At 55.8% G+C, this 12,053-nt stretch overlaps 1 long non-coding RNA gene across 20 annotated transcripts in view; it reads right to left on the reverse strand.

Annotated features, from left to right (window-relative positions):
* The window catches only part of LOC142447906 (uncharacterized), a 167,397-nt gene that overhangs the window by 86,122 nt on the left and 69,222 nt on the right, over positions 1–12,053 (reverse strand). For 17 of the 20 annotated variants that reach the window (XR_012784466.1, XR_012784463.1, XR_012784473.1 and 14 more), the window contains 2 exons: positions 3,305–3,613; positions 953–1,030 (listed from right to left, as the gene is read on the reverse strand). This is a non-coding gene — a long non-coding RNA (uncharacterized LOC142447906). Of the gene's footprint in view, positions 1–952; positions 1,034–3,304; positions 3,614–12,053 lie in introns of all 20 variants that reach the window. The other 3 variants (XR_012784479.1, XR_012784462.1, XR_012784475.1) reach the window with 2 other exon arrangements.

Here is a 12,053-nt window from a genome sequence, read left to right on the forward strand (position 1 = left end):
CCCAGAATGGAATGCAGGTCACGACAAGAAACACCAGGCCACTGTAGCCAGATCCAGATTGCTCTGGCCGGTCTGAGACCTCTGCAGGGAGATGCTTTATAGGGCACAGCAAGTGGGAATCACAGGAGGGCCAATCGAGCTTGAGTTGTGTTGTAGGACAGGCAGGGAAGAGCGCCGCTGGGAGCTGTGAAGGCCCGTATTCCCGGGATCACGTGGGCAAGAGCAACTCAAAGCTTGGATGGGAGCCTTTGGACTGGGGGCTTTATATTAATGAGGGAGGGGGGGGTACTAAGAATGGCCCTGGATATGCAGAAAGGGCTGAACTGGGGTGATCTGCTTTGCATATGAAGGGGGCCCTCAAGAAGTTCTTGGGGGGAAAAAATAAAACCATGAAAAGAAAAAGTTAATTGGGTTGGGGGGAGAGAAAATAAAATCATTCCTGGGAAAATCCTGTTCTTTCTTCATTGTGTTTTCTCACTTGTGGAAGCCCCCCTCACTCTTTCGTACAATAAACAACAGCAAATTAAATACATCTCTTTTTTTCTCACAAAAAGGAGGAAGTTGTGAGCATAGGGACGGCAAAGGAGAAAGGCCTGCCTCACTCAGCTGCACCTAGCCCCCTGGGAAGTATCCCCCAAAAGCCACCTTGGGGTGTGGGGGAGTGATGGCCATGAGCAGCTTCCTGTGGAGAACTGGGAAACAGAATCTAAGGTCAGCCCCAAAGGAGGGCAGTGGTGAACCCCTTATGGGCCCCATCTCCTGTGACTCTGACACCAGCCCGCTGAGTGGGTGAGCACTCTAATTTGCCCCCATTTTATGGATGGAGAAATGGAGGCTCTGAAACCTGAGCATGATCAGCAAGCAGCAGGAGCAGAAGTTGAAGCCAGGCCCCCGCTGTCCACCTCACTATGCCCAGCCACAGAGCACAGTGGTTTCACCATTAGACACTCACCCTTTCTCACCACATCAAAGTGGTCCAGTAGACCTTGCCCAGAAAGCCAAGCGCGTTCCGTGGGACACTTTCCGGTGCCTGCTGGGGAAAATCAGAGTAAATGATGATCGGTTCCATCCCCACTGTCCCACATCTGTGGGCCCCCAGCTGCACAAGAACTTCCCCTGAACCCGAGTAACCAGTGCCCTAAAGGGAAGGACCCCGTCTTCCTTCCAGACTTCCACATCTGACCTCAGCTCAGACATCAGCCGCAAGCTGAAGCCTCCCACCCCTCAGTACTGACATGCTGGCTACCACTTTGGGGTTCCCTGGACCTCCCTGGAGACCAGCCATAAACTCGGGGGTCCTCAGGAAACCCCGCTTCTGACTGGCTATTCTCTTATTTGATAATCCACTAACAAAACTCAGAACGCCTGAAAAAGGTCAGGTCTACACTTCCACACCTTTTGACCTCAATAGCCAACCATGAAGCTCCAGGAGCTTTTATTGAGGGCCCCAAGGCGGGCTGTTGTCATGAGGTTGCCGTCGCAGGGTGGTCAGCCGTGCCCAACATGACCAGTAGTCAGGTTGGTGTTTTCAAGCAGTATATGAAGCAGTATGTGCAGCACTGAAAACACAACAATCAATTAGCAAGGCACTTGGTCCAGAGGAACTGAGGTTGCTGCTGCTTTTACTCTGTCCTGGGGCCACACAGCAGAGACCTCTGTGCAGAGGTCCAAGTCTGACCCAGCCGGGACTCCCGCTCCGGGCCCTACCCCTCTCTCCTCTCCCCTCTCCCAGTTTTGCACCTTTGGAAATGGTTGGCACCGCTTTTTGGCAGGGGTCATTTTCTCTTTGTAACAACCATCACCTCCACCAAATAAACCAAAACCCAAAGGGATCTTCCACTAACAGATGTGTGTAATGGGCTTTAACTGGGAGTTTCAAGTGTAGGTGCTTTGGGAGCCATTGGGGTGGCTGCCTTTTGTCTACAGGGCAGGGCCCTCAAGACTCCAGGGCATCTCTGGTTTTCATCTTCTGAGAAATGTTATCACAGAAAGAGGGGTGGGCCTGGCCATTCAAGATGAACATGGCCCATCCTTGACCGGGGCTCCTCCAGCAAGGACCAGGCTCCACCCTCCAGCCCAGAGACCAGGTGACATCACACACGTTAGAAGCCACAAGGGATTCCTCTTTGCTCACAGTTGATCCCAAACCGGACTCTCCTCTCCAGCCCCGAGATAAATGCAAGCTAGCTCTTGACTGATGCGGCGAGGTTCCCCCACCCCCAACCCCACCCCCATCCCCGTGCAAAGGCCATCCTCCTGGCCACCACCCTGTGGGGGTCTCATGAAAAGGTCCAGGGAAGATGCGAGGCAAGAACCAGCGGGGGAAACCGCGACACGCTGCCAGCACTGATCCTGAAATGGGCTTTGAAGGAGACAGAGCATGATGTGAGGGTCTCCCCACAGCAGTCCCCACTGTTCCACTTCCAGCCCTGTCACTTTCTCAAGCAGGGACAGTGGATCCGACCTCTCCCCAGCCATGCTTTTGGCCCCCAGGAACTGCGGGGTGGTAAGGGCCTCGAATAGCACTCGTCAAAATTCCGTTCCATCAGGCAGCTGGGCATCTCTAGGCCCCAGTTCAAGGCTTCTCAGCTCCCCGGCCCCTCTGATCCATATCCTTACAGGTGACAGTAACAGCAAATGGTGAGCCAAGCAAAATGACAGAAAGGGACAGGACAACTGGAGACGCATGGGGAGACTTCCCGTAAAGTGAAACGCTGTGACATAAAGAAGCCATTCATTCACTTCTGTGAGAAACGTCATCGTGAGCATCCCCAGACCTGAAAGCACCCGAGCAATTCACAGCTAAAAACCACCAAGCCCCAACGCCCCTGCCACCGAGTCACATCCGACCCACAGCAGCCCTAGAGGACGGACTACAGCAAACCTCGCAGGGTTCTGAGGCCCCAGGAGCAGAAAGACTCATCTTGCTCCCAAGGAGCGGCTGGTGGTTTTGAGTGCAAACCATGTGGTTGGCCGTCCAATGTGGAACCCACACCTCCACCAGGGCTCCCCCAATACTATACAAAACCTAAAACGACACTCCAAAAAACAAACTGCCATCGAGTCGACACCGAGACACATAGCGGACCCACAGGACCAGGTAGAGCCACCCGGGTGAGCTTCCGAGACTGTTTACGGGAGCAGAAAGCCCCATCTTTCGGGCCACTTGGTTTGGAACAGCTGACCTTGCCCAATGAGTAGCCACTACAGCCCCAGGGCTCCTAAAAACACCCCCACCACACAGTCACAGCCAGGGTGAGATGACAGCGACGTAGCCCATAGGAGGGAGAAACAGTCCTCTCACCTAGGGGTTGTTTCCTCCTGAGACGCACCGCACTTATGATAACAGTGACAGGAAATGTCCTGACTGTGGCGAACGACCGATGTCCATCTGGAGGTTAGGAACGCTGAGGTGAGAGGAGAGGGCCACCGGCTGTGAGGGGAAAGCATGGGCTGTCAACTTGGCTGGGCCGTGGCTCTATGTGTTCCCCGGCTAGACGAGGACGCAATTTGGCGGCTGTGTGTGGAGGCACTCGGGCAGTTCTGTGTCGATGTAGACATCCTCCGTGTTGGGAGCCCTTGTGGTCGGCCTCTGTGTTCTCATGATGATGATCTGCGAGGAGAAGTGAGCAGTCGGAGTGAATGGAGTGGGGGTGGCCGGCACCCGCTGCTGACCATTGTATGCAGCCCCTTTTGATGACTGACCACCGAACAAACACCGAAGGCTAGTTTGTTTTGCCCTCTTCTCTTACCAGGAAAGCATCTTCCTCAGGTTTCTCTGGTGAAAACAGTTATCAATGGGCATGGGCTTTGGTCCAAGCAAGGTGGCCTAAATCGAACTTTGGAGAAGTAGGGAGAACCTCGGCGGGGTCAGGGCTGCCAGGCAAGGTGGGCCAGCTGCCACCGCGGGCTTACAATGGGGTGGCCGGCCACAGCGGGCGCTGTTACCCCAATCTGCATGCTCACCTACTGAGTGAGTAAGCAGCGGTCCAGGGGCCCTGCAGAAGAAGTCACACAAAGGACAGGAAGACTTGGATATGTGCTGGAGGTGAGCAGGGCTGGGTGCTCAGACCACCAGGGGTGAGGTCCACCCGCAGGGGAGCAGGCAGCCATGCCCTGCACAATGAAAGAACTCAGCCTTGGCCTCCAGTCCCTTGAACCTTGAGGCTGTACACTCATGGCAGCAGGGGAGGCACGTCCGAGGCCAGGGCAGACCCCTCAGAGAGCCAAGGCCTGAGCAGCACAGACAGGCAATGGAAGGAAGCAGTCACGTCCAACAGAGGCTCCCTGGTTTCTGAGAAAGACTACCCAAATCCAGCCAAGGGCGCCGGCCTGTGCAGTGGGGCTCTGCTCCAAGGAAGCCCGTCTCTCCCTCGGCTTCTCACCGCAAGCCCCCATCCACTGGTTCACTGGGACCCTACACTCCAGCCCCAGCAGTCACACCCACAGCTCCTCTGGGTCCCTTTCGGAGACACTAGGTTACAGGTGCCCTGGGCCCTACTGATTGTGTGTGGACCTGCTAACCACAAGATCAGCAGTTCGAAGTCACCAGCCTCTCTGACAAAGAAAAACATGAAGCTTTCTATTCCCATAAAGAGTCACAGTCTCAAAACCATGCAGGGACAGTTCTACCCTGTCCTGTAGGGTCCTTCGAGGCAGCATCGCCTTGGTGGCAGCGAGTTTGTTATGGGGGGTGTTCCTGGTGATTAACCCATTGTTTGGACAAACCCACCAGGAGCACACTGCTTGCTGGACACAGTGCTCCATGCCACCCAGAGAACCTGGCCTTGCTGGATGCTCACAATGACCTTTGGGCTGGTGTTATTATGAACCCATTTTACAGGCCAGGGAACTGAGGTTCAGTAAGGTTAAGTACCTCCCCAGGCCTGGAGACCAGCTGGGGGGTGGGGGGATGTGGATGCGGCCGCTCCTCCCTGGGCAGCTCTGTGTGCGCGCCGAGGGCACATCGTACTGCCCGGCCCACAGTAGATCCACACAGCAGATGTAAATCAAGAGTGTGGCGGAAGATTTCTGTGAGGAGGCAAACTGGGGGTGGAGGGGGGGGTGTCGCAGGATAAAAATCAGGGATAGCAAGGTCTCCAGTTATACACTGGTTCGCCAAGATGATGTTCCACATCCTCTTTGGGTGAGTGACCACTGCGACCCTATATGCTTCTGACATCGGCTAAGTCATTGGTTTCTTTCTGTGCAGAAGCTGGACGCGTGATGAAAACGGCAAGAGGAAACAATGAGCCCGGTGGACGCAGGCAATCATGGGTGTCCACACCCTGAGAGCAGAAGTGGCCACCATCATGCCCAACTACTCTGAAAGAGCCACACCGGAAGGTTCTGGGTAGAGTGGAAGAAACGTATAGAACAAAATTCAAAATCCTAAAAATGACCAGGCTATGGTTCCTTAGAGACTGGTGAGCCCCTCCCCCCTTAGGCCACCCCACCCAGTGAACCGCTCAAGAGCATACAGGTAGCATCTACTCCAGACAACAGGTGGGAGATGAGGGCAGGAAGCACAAAGGAAACAGGAAGCACCGGGAGCAAGTGGGAACAGCGAAGCCACACTGAGCGATGGTGACCGATGAGCAGACACACACACACACACACACACACACACGGGGTCAGGATTCCACATAGGAAGAGAGGACGGGCTTTCACCTAATTCACGGGCGGTTTTTAATCTGTCTGTTTGTTTAAGCCAGTCAGCCTTTGCTCCATCATCTGTCGTGGGGCGAGGCGAGTTAGAAAAGGCTGCTTGTGATTCGGGGGACACCTGAGCACCAAGCACACACATGGGGTGCTGAGGTTTCCAGGCGGCTCAACAGATGGACGGAAGGATGCAGCTCTGCTTACAAGTGTGAGACAGAATGTAGGGGACAGAGGGAGGGGAAGAAGAAAGGAAAGAGAGGGAGAGGGAGAAAAGAGGTGGGGGCAAAGACAGGAGGAAGAAAGACAGGCAAGCTCATGGTTCATCTTTTAAAAGCCCTTTCATGCCTTTCCAGGCCTCCTCCTCCCCCAGGGCCGCCTGTCACCAAGTACAATGCGTGTGTTTACCCTGCTTCTCGGAGGGGTCTATTAAAATACTTGCGGGTTTTCCCCTCCCTGCCCCTGCCCGCCCGCTGGCTCCCAGCGGCCACGCAGCCACATATAATGAAGTGCACACGCAGCCGGCAATGATGGCTTTCACAAACACAGGCATCTTTCCTGAGGTTGGAAGTCGCTGCACTTGAAAGACTGACTTTCTTCAAACTTCCAGGAACTCGGTGGCCCGGAGCCCGGCTATTTAAAGGTCAACGGAGCCCTGCTGTATTTGGAGGGCTGCCGCGGACGCCGGCTTAGTCTCCGGCCCTGTCCGCAGCCGCTGCGGCAGGCAGGCTGTGAGCAGCGTCTGTCCCTTCAAAGGGAGGGCTGGAGACAGAGACTGGGCTGGGGGAGGAGGGGGGACAGACAGGCCTGGCGGCACTCCCTGCCAGAGAGGGACGGCAGTGGACAGTGGACAGTGTGAACGGTGACCACTGGAGGTGGGAGAGCATAGTTCCCCTGGAATCGCATCCAGGTCCCGATTGTCCCGGGGCCTGGGCTCTGGCAATTACAGATACCAACCCAAACACCCAATGCTGCTAGTTCTGGCTCACAGTGACCCACCAGGGCAGAACAGAATGACCTCACAGGGTCCCAGCGACTGTAGGAAAGCAGACGCCTTCCGCCTTCTCCTTAGGAGCAGCTGCTGGGCTCGAACCACCAACTGCATAGTCATAAGCCCAGCACCTAATCCACTGTGCCACCAGGGCTCCTTCACATGCCAATGAGGAGATGGCCCCCTACCTCCTTACAAGTGGACAGAGGGGGTGACAGCCCGTCTCTCCCGCCATGCACAGAACCAGCTTTTAAAGCTGTGACCCTTTTTAAAATCAGCCAGTTGCTGTCAAGTGGATGCCCAGTCCTGGGACCAGGACAGAACGTGCACCTCAGAGGCTGACATTGGCAGGGGGAGCAGATGGTCAGGTTTTTCTCCCACCTTGTCTCTTGGTGGTGTTGAACCAGCGACTTCTGGGTTAGTGGCCGAGTTCATGAACTTCTCACACCACCCAGAGACTCCTTTTCACCCTGTGCTTGGTGCTAACCCATATACCCCTGAGAGTGTCCCAGGAACTGACCTCGTTCCTTCGGGCTGTATCTCATCCTATGCTCCTGGCCTGTCCCCACTGAGGGAGCCCCCACAAATGCATACTCCCTGAGGCTAACAAGTTCTGGAGAGGCATGGCCACTTCTACGAAGTCACTCCAGGGTTTAGAGGGCGGCCTGAGACCGACCATGCGATGTGCTATCCCATCTACCTTAGCATCTGCTCCCCACCCTCCCACTTCAAAGAGGTCAGCAGCCCCATGAAGGAGATGGGCAGGATGGGTCCCCCACATTGCCCAGCAAGTAGTGTTAAGCCAGGGAGGCTCCAGCTAGCCTGAGTCTCCCAGGGGGATTCCTGGAGGAGAAGGCACCTAAACTTCACGTCCAGTGAGATTTTCCACCAGCCAGAGACCCAAGGAACAGCCACTCAGGAAGAAAGTCCAGCAGGAGCCAGAGCTTCAGAGCCGGGAAAGGGCTGGCTGGGTGACCATGGTACTGGGAGACCGCCCATAAGGGCGTGAGGGCTGCAAGGAGCCCTGGGTGTTTCCTGGTCTCTAAGGGACAGCCTCCCACTCTGGGAAACACCATGCACCCACCTATTTCCAATCTTCACCCAAAAATAAACACAAAATCCTTCCCACTCACAGGGCCTCCTGTCAGGGCCGGGAAGCAGGAAGCTGAGGAGCCTGCTCCTGCAAGGCAGGACCCAGACTCGAACCCATGGCTGTCTGGTTCCCATCCTGCCTTCCAGAACATAGCCCTCCTTCCTGACAAGGCCACTGGCTGGGAAGGATGCTCAAGGCAGATTGCAGGGAAGAAAGAGAGAACACCGTGTGTCTATGGAGGGGGTTGTGGAGACAGTGCCAGGACAATGATTCACCGCAGCCCTTTCCAAGTGTCCGATGAGCCTAAAAGGATATGGAAATCGACCAGCAAAACACAGCCCTGGGTGTCCCAGCAAGGAAGCCCAACCTCTTCCCCTACAATGAGTGGACAGAAAGACCCAGAGGGAGACTGGCCACAGCATGTCACCAGAGGGGACCCAGGAAAGGATGGGGGGAGGGTGGGGAGCGTCACCAAGTAGGGTCTCAGGGTGGATGTCCAAGAAGCAGACTCAGCTTTCATTTCCTGGGAGCAAGTTCTGGGGGCAGATGTGGGGGAAAGAGTTCAAGAGAGGCTCAGTCGGAGTCCCGTTACAGCCAGGTCCCATGGGGGACAAGAGTTCACATAGGTTGCCTCTCACAGCAGAGGGCTGGCTTTGGGTCCCCCTGACTCAGCAGGCCTGGGGTGGGATGAGTCACTCCCCCGCCCACAAAATGAGACACCCCAAGGCCTGGCAGCTGAAGGATGCCACGCCGGTAAAACACCCTCTGGAACTGTCACCACTAAGAAGTGACGGTGGGATGGCTAGGAGGGCTCACATTTTCAGCAGAGGCACACTGAGCTCACTCAGCCCCTCCCATGGAAGCCGGAACCACCCCAAGTCTCTGGGAGAAGCCCAACCCAAGAAGCGTCCATTCACCAGAAAGGAAGTTGGTACAGACCCCCCACCGACCAGCCATGGATACACACCCACTCTCCAGGCCCAGACAGGGTGGCCTCTGCGGAGGAGTACGGCTCTCCTCCCGATCAGACACGCAGAGATTTTCAGACTTAGCACATGGGTCGGGCCAGCTGCAGTACCTGCCACACCAAGCCCAACAATAACCTCCCTGTCGTGGGGGTCAATGCCAACCATAGCAACCCAACAGCACAGGGTAGAATAGCCCCCTGAGAGTGTCCAAGACTACCGATCTTCACAGGAGTAACAAGCCTCCTCTTTCTCCTATAGAGCAACTGGCTGGTGGTTTCCGACTGCTGACCTCGTAGGCCCATATCGCAGAACAAAACCACACCGTGAATTTGTCTGGGGAATTGCCTTTGCTCAGGTCAGTGGCCAGACCTTTCTTCATCGGCACCGTTGGTTGGGCTCAAGCCACCCACACTAGGTCAGTAGTCAAGGGCATAAAAGCCTTCAAAATAAGCACTTCCCACTACACACCAACTCTGCTCCCTTCAAGAGAGCCACTATCCCTACTCCCAAATCTGATCCTCCCGGCCCAATGCCACGCCAGAGAGGCCATGTGGCACAGCCATGAAGCCTCACACTGTCTCCTGCCCTGGCAATGCAGAAACAACGGGAATTAAATATTTACAAAGCGGTCACTGAGAATAGGGCAGCGACAACTGGTTAGGAAAGACAGGCTGCACGGCAGAGCAGCCAGGCCTTCGCCTCCTCCCCACCTTGTGTTCAATTAGGGGGCCTCATTCTTCTCAGTCAGGAACCCTGGTGGCATAGTGGTTACGCATTGGACTACTGACCACAAGGTCAGCTGTTCGAAACCACCCCCAGCTTCACAGGAGAAGGACAGAGCTTTCTACTCCTGCAAAGAATTAGTCTCAGAAACCCACAGGGGCCGTTCTACCCAGTCCTATAGGAACACTGCAAGTCTGTGTCAACTTAATGGCAGCGAATGGTAATGGTGTAGTATCTCCTTTGGCACAGTATCTGAGACTGGTGGGAACGAGTCTGTCCTTCCGGCTCCCAGCGATCAAGACCTAAGCCACAAGGCCTCCTATGTGCCCTGTGCGGGAAGGCGGAATGATGTGGGGTCCCAGTGGACCACGTGTCTACCTTCCCAGATCTCACTCACCACAATAAGACTCTGCCCCAAGGAGCCCACTCTGACACTCCAGCCCGTTCGACCCCACATGTCCGAATGGACTTGCCTTCCTGTGTCATCTTTTGGGGAAGCAGTTTGTCAGGCCTGTCTCTCGGGGTGCCTATGGGAGGAATGCCAAATTCTCAGCACATGTTGTTGAACATTTGCCCCAAAAAAGGCTAGGGGGGAGGGAGGTTCCAAAGGAGGGCAGTGAGGTGACGGAAACCCCAGCAGTAAATGGGCCTGCTCATCCCCCTCCCACAGGTTCAGGGCTGAGCCCCAGCCTGAGCACCTCAGGTGGCAGGAGGACATTCAGGACCCAAGGGGCTGACTATGTGGCATTAACCCATGTGCCTCGGCCGCCTCCCCCAAGAAAGCACGGTGAAGACCTACGGGCTACTCGTGAGCATTCAGTAAGAGGGTTCTTGAAGTCTGCCGCCTCATGTAGCGGTAGCTGCGGCATCTCTGAGGGTGACTGCTCCCCCCAGCTTCAGAGTCCTGTCTGCTGTCGCCTTGGTGACTGAAGTCCCAGCCAGGTGAGGAAGTGTTCTTTGTCGTCAGGGCGGGTGCTGTTACGGTAAGCCTCTAGCATTCAGAGGTGGGGGGCAGATCCGGGGGTGGGGGGTGGGGGGTGGCTTCTGTGCAAGTGGCTACTGAGCAGCCAGGCCAGTGCCCGCTGCCCAGGGACACGGTGAGGCCAGAATTCCCAAACTGTCTTCCCATTCTTTCCGAGAATTCCCACCCATCCTGTTTTCCCCAAGTCCTAGAAGTCCAGGCAAAGGGAGGGCGGGGCTAAGCCCCACCTCTAAATTGAGGATGCCCCCCCAAAAAACTCTCCCAATATGCCGCGCCCCTTCCTCCCACTGTGTGTATCAGCCCTGGGAGGGACCAGGACTGGGCGTAACACCATGGGGAAGCCCCTAGCACAGGCAACTAACTGCCCAGCAGGGGCTGAGAAGGAGGGAAAGGGAATTCTGGACAGAAGGAACAGCCTGAGCAGAACCTAAAGCCGTAAGATGCTGCCATCAGGTGACTCCTACTCAGAGCAACCCCAGAGGGCAGAGCAGAACCACCCCAGGTGCCGCCCGGGCCTATGCTCTTCAGGAGCAAGACTGCCAGCTACCAAGTGCCGGCTTTTTAGTTTCCAGACAAGCACTTCATCTCTACACCCCAGGGCTCCTTCACAAACCCGGGGGGTGGGGGTGGGGGGGTGAACCTGCAAGTCAGACAAGGGAGTCTGGAGACTCCAAATCCAGTCCGGCTATTCCAAGCTTTGTGTGCTTTTGGGTGGTGGGTGGTGGGTGGTGGGGATCAGGAGTCAGCTTTATGTGGAAAGCACAAACAGCTACCGCCTGCCCTGACTCCCAGCTCTGAGGCCAGTGACCCTGGACGCCTCAGGGGACTCTCCAAGAACAAAGACTTATGAAGAAAGGTGGGTTTTCTGCCTTGCACCTAACCTGGATGCTGTCATATCAACCGCTGGTCAGACCGTGGGTCCAACGCCCAGGTTGGTCTGGCCTCCATTTCCGTGCCTTCATGCCCAGAGGAAAGGGGGTTGCTTGGCAAAAGACCTTCCAATGACCTTGCTAAGGCTCCTTAGGCCTCCCAGGGTTTTCAGTTTGTCCTCTCATCACTGTCTTCAAAAGCCCCCATCCTGTGCTTCTCTCTGCTGGTCGGATGCTCCTTCTCAGCACCCCCTCCGCTTGCACGGCCATCAGACACACGCCACCCCTATGCCCGGTTACAGCCTGCTTCCCCACCCTGCAGAGCCCTGAAGGATTCAGGGTCTATAGCATTGGGTTCAGTCGCAGGACAGTGGTGAGGATGGTGTGGGAGGGCCAGTTCCCGTTCTGCTGTGAAGGAGGTTGCTATGAGTGGCAGCAGGCTTGATGGTGGGACCTAACAGCAGCAGCAGCTGGGCAGCTGTCGGAGCAGGTTGTTACCATGAGGAAGTCGCTATCATCTCATGCATGGTTGGATTCCTCAGGTGAGTCAAGTCTTAAACATGTGCTAACTATGCGATCCTTGCGCACGGCGCCAACCCACCTGGTACATTTCTCTCTCTCTCTCTCTCTCTCTCTCTCTCTCTCTCTCTCTCTCTCTCTCTCTCTCTCACACACACACACACACACACACACACACACACACACTTGTTTTCTCTCCAGAGATGAACCTCCCATCACAGTGGTGTCCATAACGGGTCCTTTCTCCATC

The sequence above is a fragment of the Tenrec ecaudatus genome, chromosome 5, assembly GCF_050624435.1.
Source record: "Tenrec ecaudatus isolate mTenEca1 chromosome 5, mTenEca1.hap1, whole genome shotgun sequence".
NCBI lineage: Eukaryota > Metazoa > Chordata > Mammalia > Afrosoricida > Tenrecidae > Tenrec > Tenrec ecaudatus.